The 12,478-nt window shown below is 37.4% G+C and overlaps 1 long non-coding RNA gene across 1 annotated transcript in view; it reads right to left on the bottom strand.

Moving 5' to 3' along the window:
• Positions 1-243: 243 nt before the first annotated feature.
• Positions 244-12,478, bottom strand: part of LOC138812331 (uncharacterized) — a 52,058-nt gene continuing 39,823 nt past the window's right edge. The window contains exons 3-4 of the long non-coding RNA XR_011367589.1: positions 10,045-10,085; positions 244-275 (exon numbers count right to left, since the gene is read on the bottom strand). This is a non-coding gene — a long non-coding RNA (uncharacterized lncRNA). The remainder of the gene's footprint in view (positions 276-10,044; positions 10,086-12,478) is intronic.

Genomic DNA, 12,478 nt, shown 5'->3' with positions numbered 1-12,478 from the left:
TTTGCATTTGATTTATGGAAGTGTTAGTGAGGCCAGTTGAACTGCATATATTATAATGTACGTAATTTGATGTTTTGACATATGAATTTAATTTTATCAATTGAGGAAGTCAATCCACATCACTCACAAATGTTTCGTTATATGTACTTGTATTGCTTTATTGTGAATTTCCTAAAAGCCAGTCATTGGAGCACATGTCCTAATCCCATCACTTCTGTCACTGAGACGAGGCTTGAAAGGTGCAGACGACTTGGCACTTCATAGTGAGAAGGTTTCTACAATGAAGGATGAGAGAATAGAAAAAAGAACAAATGAATCTTCCAACTGTTTTGTTACATGTTCTTTACACTTAGCCATTAAGACACCATAATAGTATTTTTATGACTTCTTACCTACTCTTTTCCAATTCTGAGATGTTTTATTTATGGATCTCTAAGAAATCATATAAGAATCACATAATAAATATATAAATCATATAAGAAATCTTAATAAATGGTTTGTTAAGGATATATAACCTAAAAGGAATAATTATAGGAAAGTACTAAGCACATAAAATGTAATGCACACCTAAAATTGTCTCTTTATTTATAACTTCAGCAGTTGTAGTTTATTTATTCTGATAACAAAGATTATAAACTAAGTTACAATAGTATTCCAAATGGAACACAGAACTAGATAAATGAAGGGTAGCACTAAAGAATGCTACTGATACCACTAATAGAGTAAGAATCAAATTTAGGCAAAACTTCAGAGTAAAAGCCACAGGACAGCCCCAACATTACTTTCATTGTTTCATATGAAGAAAAGACTTTTTTTTTTAATTAAGACAAATTTTCACAGATATTAGTATCAATTGGGCATATATGTCTTAAGGCCTTCAGGAAGGATGCTGGGACCATGTTGATGGAAGTTGACTTCTCTGGGACCTAGTACAAATGTGCAGACACCATTCCAAAACTGCACCTGCATTAGGGTAATTTTAGTGCTCATGATAGTTCTTCCAGTTAGGAAATGAATTATTTTATGAAAAACAGAAGTAGGAAAGAAGGCCAAACAAATTTCCCAAGTACCTAATACTGATCAGCCGTCGACCCATAATTCAAATCCAGGTTTCCACCAGGCATATCTGAGGATATTCTGTAAGTCTCATATTCATTACCTTTCAAGATGTATGGAGCAGATGAACCTACATAATCTTCCTAATTATGGTTATAATGGCAATAACATTGCTACAAAATATACATATTTTTAAATGAAAAGGGTGTGCGTAATGACATTGTAGGTGATCTTTATACCAAGTAAAGCCTAAGCAAAAAAGAAAAGTAAGGGGCTGGGAAGGTGGCTCAGTGGTAGAGCGCTTGCCTTGAATGCATGAGGTCCTGGGTTCAATTCCTCAGCACCACATAAGCAAAAAGGAAAAAGTTGGAAGTGGCGCTGTGGCTCAAGTGGTAGAGCATTAGCCTTGAGCTGAAGAGCTGAGGGATAGCACCCATGCCCAGAGTTCAGGTCCATGACTGGACCCCTCCTCCCAAAAAAAGAAAAATAAAAGAACCTAGGCCCCAAATTTAAGTCATAGTACTGGCACTCATATACCATATATATATATATATATATATATATATATATATATATATATATATATATATATATATATATATATATATATATATATAGTTCCTAAAATATACAGTGAGTTAATTTGTCGAAACCTGGTCAGAGATTAAATATGAGGTGTGAAAAAGTATGTAAGTCTGAAATGACTCCAAGGTATTTTGAAAAGACAGCTGGAAGATTTATCACTTAATCAAATAGTAATGAGGGATTGGTTTGTAGATAGAGATCAAAGCTCACTTTGGGATCTTTTGAGTTTGCTAAAATCAGTAGTTAGGAGTTTTCAGTAGATAGGCTGCTATTAAGGACTTGAATTAAAGAAAACAGAACTGGAGAAAAAATACAGAAATAATTACTGTACTCAGTGGTAACAACCATGAGAAGGAATATTACAGAGCTAAGTCCTGGGATACACAAATATGTAAAACATGACAAATGAAGAAAAACAGTAATAAGTATGTAATGCAGACTTATATGGGTAGGTATTTTTAATGTTTAAGGGCTATGACGTGATTGTGTGATGACCTAAAACTTAAGAAATTGGTAAGGTCAACTATCCTTCGGGTCAACAATAGCTGATACTTTAAGTAAAACGGGGCCACAATAGTGTGTCTTGTTTTACCAAAGTGAAAATAGGCCAATATTTGGAAAGCCACTTTTTGGACATGTGGTTGGAGTGGCAATTGCTGCAGTTTGTTCAACTGTAAATAGAAAACTACAGGTTTAGCACAATGATAGAAATCTTTCAGGGATCTGGTAGATTTTCCCTCTGTCTTTCTGTCTTCAATTTCCCTTTTATTCTGAGAGCTAAAATATCATTAATGGAAGCCTGTCTCCATTGTGCCTTTGGCAATTAACAGATAGTCAGTCTATCACATGCCCAAATAAAAGAGAATGGGAACAGGTCAACATTGAGCACTCACAGTAGAACGATCTCTGGACTTTCTCAGGAAGAGCCTTATGCCATTGTGGGAGGGATAGGGCAGAATAATATGCAAAATAGACACCATAGATTGCAAGTATTCTCCTAAGTTGAAACTTGAGATATCAGATGTTTTAACTGAATTGTATTGATTTTTATGAATCAGTTAATCAGATTCATCATACCATATGATGTTACTAGACTGTAAAATGCATGCTTATTGAATTTCCTTTGTACAACATATAGTATGTTTTTAAATTTGGTATAAAATATTCGTCTTTTCATTTATTTATTTTTAATATGGATTACTCTAGTTCTCAAGAGTAGGGAAATGCCCTGGAACTTTGTAATTTGATGTCACATATAATTTATTTTTTTAATTCTTATTTATTGTCTATTGCAGCACCGGCTATATGTAATTTAACTGTAGTTTTCTTCAAGTGTATCATCCTACACTGAAGTTTTTTTCTTACAAGCTTTCTAATAAATATGTAATCTATTCAATTTTGAAAAGTACTGCTGTACCTCCCACTTATTTGTGGCATTTCTGAAATCCAAGTTCCTCTATGTTTCAGGGTGGATACTTTTGCCTGTAACAGTTTTGTTATTGAATACATACCATCTGGCTACTTAGGGAACAAAGGATGTGAAGCTACAGTATACCGATAAAGAACGTCCAGGTCAATTCAAGGGCAACTCATATACTCCCTGTGTTGGTGAATAGGAGCAAGAAAAGAAATTCGTATACATTAAGGTGACTGGGAGTGTGTGCATATAAGTATTCACTTATTTACTGTTGTTATACATTTACATATTCACTATTATTAAATGATATGTTATATATATTTAAATATATATATATATATATATATCATCTATATCATATACATATATATATATATATATATATATATATATATGATCACAATTTCCAAAATCCAGAGAACCACATCCATGGGCTTCGCTTTCCTATGTTGCTCTCTGGGTAATAAGAATGAAACCTGGTATTGTACTGTGGTAGAGAAATAACTCAGAGATTTAATCATTTTTCTTTCAATATGTTGCCTGTTCCTACATCTAAAATTAGGAAGTCTCTTAATACATAATACATGTTATAATATATTTAATATATAATACAATGTATAATATATTCTATATTATAATATATTATATAATAACTGACAGTATTATATATTTATAAGGAAAAATACAACAAACATATCAATGTCCATACTTTCCAAGCCATGATTAGGTCAGTAGAGTTAGGTGCATTATATCTCAACAGGAAAAGTCTACTGAAGTTCTGATGACCTTGAGCTATATAAGGAGAATATCTGTAAAAGGAGCCTCTCTTCAATTATGAGAAAAGATAAGTTTGGAAGTTTTTTCTTTTGTTTTATTTTTTTGTTTTTATTTAGGACGGACACTGGGCCTGAACTCTGGACCTGAACACTGTCCCTCACCTCTTCAATTCAAGGCTAGTTCTCTACTGCTCGAGCCATAGCAGCATTTCTGTCTTTTTCTGCTTATGTGGCACTGAAAAATCGAACCCACGGTCTCATGCATGCAAGGCAAACACTCTACCACTGAACCACATTCCCAGCCCAAGTTTAGGAGTTTTTGAGAAGAGGAATTTGGCATTTGCTTTGCATCCTGGATTAGTAAAAAATAGATATCATTTTGCTCCAAATTTTGTCTCCTTTTATGATCGCTAAACAGTTACACATGATCATCATTCCATCGCATATCTTTAAGTCCTTTTATTTCTTTTGTCATTATTGTTTCTTGTTGTTTTGCTGATCCTAAAGCTTGCACTCAGGGCCTAGGCATTGTCCCTGAGCTCAAGGCTCATGCTCTACCACTTCAACCACAGCACCACTTCTGGCTTTTTCTGCCTGGGCTTGCTTTGAATCATAATATTCATATCTCAGCCTCTCGGGTAGCTAGGATTACTGGTGTGAGCCACCAGTGCCCAGAAAGTCACTCTCTTTTAGATATTATTCTAAAAGCCTCCTATCCAAGGTCAATCCTAAATGGACCTATGCTAATAGTTCCTTCATACTCTCATCTCCTGTTATGGCTATGGCGTGTCTTTCCATTGTATCCTGAACCTACTTCACTGTTCGCTTCCTAATCCGTGATTCTAGATGTATTACTAATAATTACCTAATTTTGTTGCTATAAACCCTAAATTACTTACCTATTAATTTAATTGAATTTTTTCAATATGTTTGTTGTTCTGTACAAATCTGAGCTTATATTCACCTCTTGAATCTACCTCTTGGCCAGACCATAGCCTGGGCCTATTCTACCTTAAATGCAAGAGGTTAGCCAAAGAACAGCCTATAGTATTCCTGCCTAGGAGTCAGGACAGGTAGCTGAGTGCCTGAAAGAAGCAATGCATTCCTGACATGAGAACGGGTGAGAGAGACAACAGCCTAGAGAGCAAACTGGCAGTCACAACATTTAACAACTTCTCCTTTGGGGAAACTGACCTCCTGCAAAGGAGCAGTGAGATAACTCACCTAGTGAATTTTTTTTATGAAGGAAGTTTTCATGTCTCACTACATAACTCCCTTGTAGTCAATGAGAGGGTCATTCTTTTGTTTCCTCCTTAGGCCTAGTCTCAGTTTATCTCCATCTTAGACTTTGCACAGACTCTATTCCAACCAGAAGGTCCTTGATGAGGAGGAAAGTGTGATCTCTTGGTTTCTGACTGGCCCTTTGGGACCTGAGGCCACTTTTAGTTTTCAACCTGTTCCTTCTGACAATGGGAAAGCTCATTCTATGAATTGTGCCCTAGTATCAAACCTCGTCAGAGAACGTCAAGGAATGACAGATTCTGCCTGAGGGAGTGACTTTCTCCATTTCGAAAGAGGTCAATTAATATCAGATTCTGAGTCCCAGGTGGAAGTTCTTTACCAGATCCTCCAAGCTGGATTGGATGTTAGCTCAGACTCCAAGGCATCCTCATATTTCTCCAGCTCTTTCTCATGAACCAAAAGGTTACAGTTGTTTAGTTCAGAAACAAGGAGAAATGAGAGTAGCAGAACCATTGGCAGTGTGAGGAATTAGAAACTTTTGGTGAAAAAAAGGGCTCAGAAAATCGAGAATCAGGGAGCTGGGAAGGTGGCTGAGTGGTAGAGAGCTTGCCTTGAATGCCTGAGGCCCTGGGTTTGATTCCTCAGAACCACATAAGCAAAAAGAAAAACGCTGAAAATGGCGCTATGGCTCAAATGGTAGAGCACTAGCCTTGAGCAGAAGAGCTGAGGGCAAGCGCCCAGACACAGAGTTCAGGCCCCACAACCGGACCTCCCCACCCCCCCCCAAAAAAGAAAATCTAGTATCACTCACATCATTTGGGAATCACATCATAAGATTAGGGAATAAAAGTAATAAATTACTACCTAAATTACTACCTCCACTGCACTACATTACAAGTGTTCTGTCAAAAGTTAGCTGTCCTAGCACTATTTTGATCAGGAAAACGGAGCACATTCTTTCCTCACAAAGTCCTACTGAGTATCTTTATCCATACCCCAGGTTGTTCTTACTCCCTAATTCTCTGTTACTTTCCTTTGCTGGATTCTATCAATGACACTTGAAAGTGTTAGCATCTTCAGACATTTAATTACACTTTATTCTAATCCATTTGTTATAAAGTAAAACAAATTATGGGGAAACATATCTGTCTTTTTGATATTGTGTAAACTTCCATTAAGATATCCCTATGGTTTGCACTAGTTTACAATGCCACAAAACCAAATATAGTTCCTGATTTATTTCAACCTCTCCAGCATTTTATTTATTTGAGTGGTGATAGCTATTCTGGTGTGTAAGATAGGATCTCAGTGACTTTCCTCTTTATTTTTCTTCTTATTTTCTATTTGGATATGAATTTCAAACATTTCATTAATTTATTAAACACTTACATTTTTCCTTCATTCCTGATTAGTGTCTTGCTTTTTCTTTTGGTATTTGATCAATTTTTAAGATTTGTAACATTTGATTTTTTTCCCATTACAAATACTCATTTTAGTAAAAAGATTTTTTTTTTCATTACAGTTGTGCACAATTAACTTAAAACAACAGATTGTACATTTTTTATCACTGGATGTTTTTGTTTGTATTTACAGCCAGGAAATTGTTTCAATAAAGATGCTGAACTTCTTTCACTGATATACTAAAGTATAGTATCTCAAATTGGCATAAACTGAACTCAGAATTAACAGGCACAGCCTGGGCCACCACAGTCTGGGCTAAGTAAAACCACTAACACAGCACGAACTGCATTTAAAGAGAGCAAAGTGCTTCATAAAAGTTAGAAGAAAGACATCACCTTCATGAAGCAAATATTGAAGTTCATAAGCAGACCTTAGGAATCTGAATATCAAGAAGATCAAAGGATAAATATATTTAGAAGGACAACTTTAGAATTCAAAATTGGGGAGGTGGGACTAACAATAGATACCAAAACTCAATTCTGAAGGGCAAGAGTATTTTACCCCAAACCTCAGCTGTGTCTGACTTTCTCACACAACACACACACACACACACACACTCACACACACACACACACACACACACACACACACACACACACACACACACACACACACATCCCTATTGAGAAGTCTTTGCCAAAGTACAGGCATTCTAGACTTAGACTCCAAATACTCTGAAAATATCCATTGTGAAGACCTTTACTGAAAGTACCCATTGTAAGTAGACTTTTCCTGAAAGTTAGAACTCAGGTTCCTGGAAAAAACGTGAAATGTCACAATAACGTTCTGCCCATAACTCCCCTAGCAATAGCCATCAGCGGATGACAGGAAGTACCTAAAGCTACAGATTTTTTTTAATCTTTTAATTTTTTTTTAACTTTTTTATTGTGAAAACATTGTACAGAGGGGTTAAAATTACATGGGAAAGATAATGAGTACATTTCTTATCAAGCATTGTAACCTCCTCCTTTGTTTCCCCCTCCCATCCCTTCCCATCCTCCTCCCGCACCCTCCATCGAAACCTCCTCCCCCCTTTCCCCACCAAAGTTGTAAAGTTCGTTTTTCTCCATAAGAACTTGTACATCTCATTGTTGCAATGGGTCCACCTGTATCCCTATTTAAAGATTTTGGTTTTTTTTCCCTTCTCCTCCACAAATTATTGTTTATTGCTTAGCTTGCAGTTGATAGCCAATAAGATTTTTATAAGATTACCCAGTTAACTGAAGGGTCGGGGCTATCAACTCTGACCCACTGCAGTGGTGACATTTGTGAGTCCAGGCTCGATCTTGAAATAAATGACTCTAATGTGGTCACATGAGACTGGCTTCATGGTGGTCTTTGGGGATCGTTATCTAAGCACAAGACTAGTGTACACAGAGACACCCAGGAGCAGCTGTATCTGGGACAATGAAGCTTTTTTCCACTTCTTTTTAGATAATCAATCATGATGTTGCAGTTGGCTCCACAGCTGCTCCACAGCTGAGCAGGAGGAAGGAAAGGATGCCTTAGACTGCAGGACAGCTTTGTGTACCCCTGGATTTCTGTGTAAGAATGCAGTTTGTGACCCTCTAGGCAGGAGTCGCCAAGCTGAAATGGGGGTATGCTTTGCCTGGAGAATGGGATCTTGTGAGCCCTGCATTCATGGTGAAGCAGCCTGGAAAGCCCTGTGAACATCTCCGGGATGGCCTCTCAGTGGCTTGGAGAAGTTGACTCCTGTAGTTGGACATGGCAGGAGGCAGGAGGAGAGCAGGAATCCAGAAGATGGGAGAGGCACAGAAGCAAATGCATCTCTCCATTGAGACTCCTCGGCCATTCTAAGGAGGTTCACAACCCACACGTGGCAGCCACTGCACAGGTCCCCAAAGGCCCTACTTGTCTGGAGCAGTGCCTGATCCTGATCCAGAGCTGGAACTTCTCATGTGGCCCTGTGCTTGGCTGGGCTGGAACTGAGCCTACCAGCCATGCTTCCTCTGCCCTTCTGTGTATAGCCTCCTAGCAACTGCCCAGACTACAGCACCCACAACAGGCCACCTCCTTGGGCCAAGCTGAGGCTGTGCTGACAATTCCTGGTGCCTGTTTCAAGGCAAGAGCCAGGCCTAGATCACAGCAGAGCTGGCCTTCACTTCCAAGGGCATCGAAGGAGGCATGACAACCAAGGCCCAACCTTGCTGTCCTCACTGCCCCTAGAGGTTACCTATAAGTCCCTGCCTTTGTTCTTGAAATTCTTCAGGCATTGGTTGTCTCATTTTTCATTATCTATTTGGGTGGGACTCGAGACTTCTTCCTCTCCTCACCAAACAAACAGGCCCTAGCAAATTCACCCCAAATTCTACACCTCACAGACACTCCCCAGAACCCAGCTGCCTTTAGGGCTGCTGCTGCATGAGCTGTTGGCCAACTGCCTCTTCCTCCCTTCACAGCCTCTGTCAGGGCCTCCCCACCGTCCTCTCCCCACCGCTCTTAGCCCCAACCAAAGCTTGGCCTCCCCTGTGGCATCCTCCCTCTCCAAACAGACCCCATTTCCAAGCCCAGCAGGGCCACTGCTCTAGGGAAAATAACTGTGGGCCTGGCACAGCAGAATCAAAGGTGTCACAGTTTGAAGCCTGCTGAGAATTAGAGGCAGCATAGGTCTCTGATAACTGTCTTTCACTTCACTTATATCCATCAGAAATTCTCATTTACATAACAGAGTGTTATTCAGAAAATATTTGCTTAGTCATCTGTTATCAATTATTTCCAAGACTAGAAACTTTTAAAGTTCCAAATATTATAGGAAGATCTTTGATTCATGTTGAATGAATGTGACTAGGTTGAGCTGTTGCATACATTCGTGTGTGTGTCTGTGTGTGTGAGCGCACGCGCGTGTATGGGGGGGTTTATATGTATCATTGAAATCAAGGACAAGGAACTTTTTTCCTTTTTCTGAGATATGCATTATGGTGTTTCTTTGTTGGTGGTAAGCTCTGATTTCTTGCTTTTGCCTGATGTGCACATTCCAGCTCAATTTTTCAATTAAACCTTCTTATTTAATATTGAGCATATAGTGCTCTGATATTGCTTTGTCTTTAATTTGTCATCTAGGATCTTCTTTTCCTCTTAACTATTAACATTCAATATAAATTTTACCTCATGACTGTTTTTCCCCTTTAATTTTCATCTCGAAATAAGAATTAAAAGACCTTTGATCTCTGTATTCATGAAAAAAAACATTTTGAATTTTCTGTTTAATGTAATAACACCTGGACACATTTGTTAGCAAAAAGATCTTAAAATTTATTTTGTAGTTTTAGTTTTAAAAACCCTCCTCCGTGTTTTCAGTATGGGGAGACAAAGAGTTCCTAGTATCAATTATAAGAGTTTTATTCATTAAAATATCAGATAATTCAGAATTTTGAATATGTCTAGTGGCAAATGAATACATTTGCTCAATAGATTTGCTTGATAGACCTGTGCACAAACATACCACTCATAAGGGCTGAGAAGGTGGATCAGTTGTAGACAACTTACCTTGAATGCAGAAGACCCTGGCTTTGATTCCTCAGCACCACCTAAGCAGAAAAAGGTAGAAGTGGTACTGTGGCTCAAGTGGTAGAACACTAGACTAGAGCTGAAGAGCTGAGGGATGGCAACCAGGCCCAGAGTTCAGCACCACCCACAAATTAAATCAATAAATAAAACTCATACTCAAATACATAAATTTAAAAGATTAATTACCATTTTAGTTAGGGGCAGGGTGCCAAGATATAGCAGACCTTTGTCACAAAGCTTTAAGAAGGATTCAACACCTGACAAGTACTAAAAACAAAAAGTAAAAATTTAGATCTAACAGCAACATATAGAATCGCCACTCAAAAAGAAAGAGGTACTAAGAATGAAATACTTTTTATAACATTTCTTAAGAGATTCTGGCTCTACATTAATAATCATATAATCTGACCTTCAAAAACTCCAGGTGAACCTGAGTCTTAAGGACCTCTACAAAAACTGGAATAGAGAATCATCCACCTGGATTTTTCAAATGGTTTTTGTTAAGGTAGTGTATATACAGATCACCATTTTATAAGTGGCTAATCAGTTCACTTCTTGTTTGACAATCTCATCACTTTGTTCTCTCTCTGATTTTCCATCCTGTCCCTGTCCACAAGTTTAGCTCATTGTGAATATAATATGTACAGAGTACAACTGCTGCATTGGTTTCCCTGTTCTCCTTGAATTTCTGTGGCTCCTTCAATGTCCATAAAAGGATAAACAAGAACAGAAATATCCCTCTTGTTTCCAATTCCTGGAATTCATTTCAATATAAATACCAGTAGTTTTATGAGAGTGTCAGACTCTGTCCACACATCCTGAACACTTATACTTCCTGCACCTAGTCATAACTCCCACTGGATTCATAGGTCCACAAAGTAATTCTTTTCACTTTCCACACAGGAAGAACCTGAGTGTCAGAAAGATTAAGTAACTTACTGGAAATACTGGGCTGAGCATAGTGGCTCAGATCTGAAGATCATAGTTTGAAACTAACTCAGGTTGACATATCCATTACATGATTATCTCCAGTTTGAGGCAACCTGGACATCAAAGTAACCCATACTAGCTACAAGAGTCTGGATATCCAGAGACTCAGAGAGAAGTTGGAAGAGCATCGGCAAATGCTCTTGCCCTATTCTAGGGAGTGACATGGTGCCAGCTTAGGGTATAGCTTCACCAGTGAAGGGTAGTAAAACAGGAGTGGTTATTTAAAAAAGCACTGGTCTGAAGCCACAAAATGAGGACCCCAGTCTGTGTGGACCAAAAAGTCTCTAGCATGAGGTTCTTTTTAAATTAACAGGCACGATTGTAGATTTTTGCAGAGTGGGATGGTGTATAGTTTCAGGCAATGTCTACTATGTCAGGTAATCCAGTCTGCTCTTTCACCTGTTACCCAATAGCCAGGTTTCAACACAAATGACTTCAAGGAGATTGTTAAAATTATACTGTGACTTTTACCTCTAATGAATCAAAATTCTGGCAAATGATTTCTGGCTTCCAGATGTTCACACAACATTTCTCATGATCTTTTCTACTAGTTTTGTCTTTATTATTGATGTTTATACTACTTTTTTGTTGTTGTCTTTTGTGTATTTACCATTTTTAGGGCTTGAACTCAATGTTTAATGGTCTCTGTTGTATTTTTTGCTCATGGCTTATGACACGCCATTCCTTAAGCCACATCCTCACCTTCTGCTTCCTGCTAGATAATTGGAGATAAGTTTTCACATTTTTGTCTGTTTGGACTGGTATTGAACTAAAATATTCAGGTCTTAGCATCCTGAGTTTCTATGATTCTACACATGAACAGCTAACACCAAATTTTCCAATAATGTTATTTTAATTATGTGTTAGAAGAAAGTGGAAGTATATTTGTGCTGTGTGCAATTTTCAAATACAAGTTTGAATCAATTTGATATAATATAATTATTATCAATTTTAAGTTAAATCAAAGAATATTACACATTCCAAAGAAATATAATTGAAAAAGTGCATAATCATTTTCTTTAAACATGTAATGGAACTATGAATTTCTTTCACTTTACAATTCATGTTTGATATAACTTTATGATTCCAACATTTTTTTGATATAACTTTAATTAGCAGACTTCCATGACTAAAAGTAAATATATCAATTTTATACTACAAGAAGCAAAGTTATTATAGTTAAGAATAGATATTTCATCATAGCCAGAAGATAAGTTTTTGAGCATTATCACTATAAAGAAGTGTTACATGCAGAAATTAATGGATATGATGTAGCTTGATCATTACACAACATATAAATGAATGGGATTACCACTCCATACTTCATAAATGTGTAAAAAATAATTATATAGCTAGGCAGCAATGGCTCATGCTTGTAACCCTAGCTACGAAGGAGGCTGACAAGTGAGAATCATATTTATTT

The sequence above is a fragment of the Dipodomys merriami genome, unplaced genomic scaffold, assembly GCF_024711535.1.
Source record: "Dipodomys merriami isolate MVZ:Mamm:240054 unplaced genomic scaffold, mDipMer1.0.p SCAF_562, whole genome shotgun sequence".
Lineage (NCBI taxonomy): Eukaryota > Metazoa > Chordata > Mammalia > Rodentia > Heteromyidae > Dipodomys > Dipodomys merriami.
This window is presented reverse-complemented; position numbering and strand designations above follow the sequence as displayed.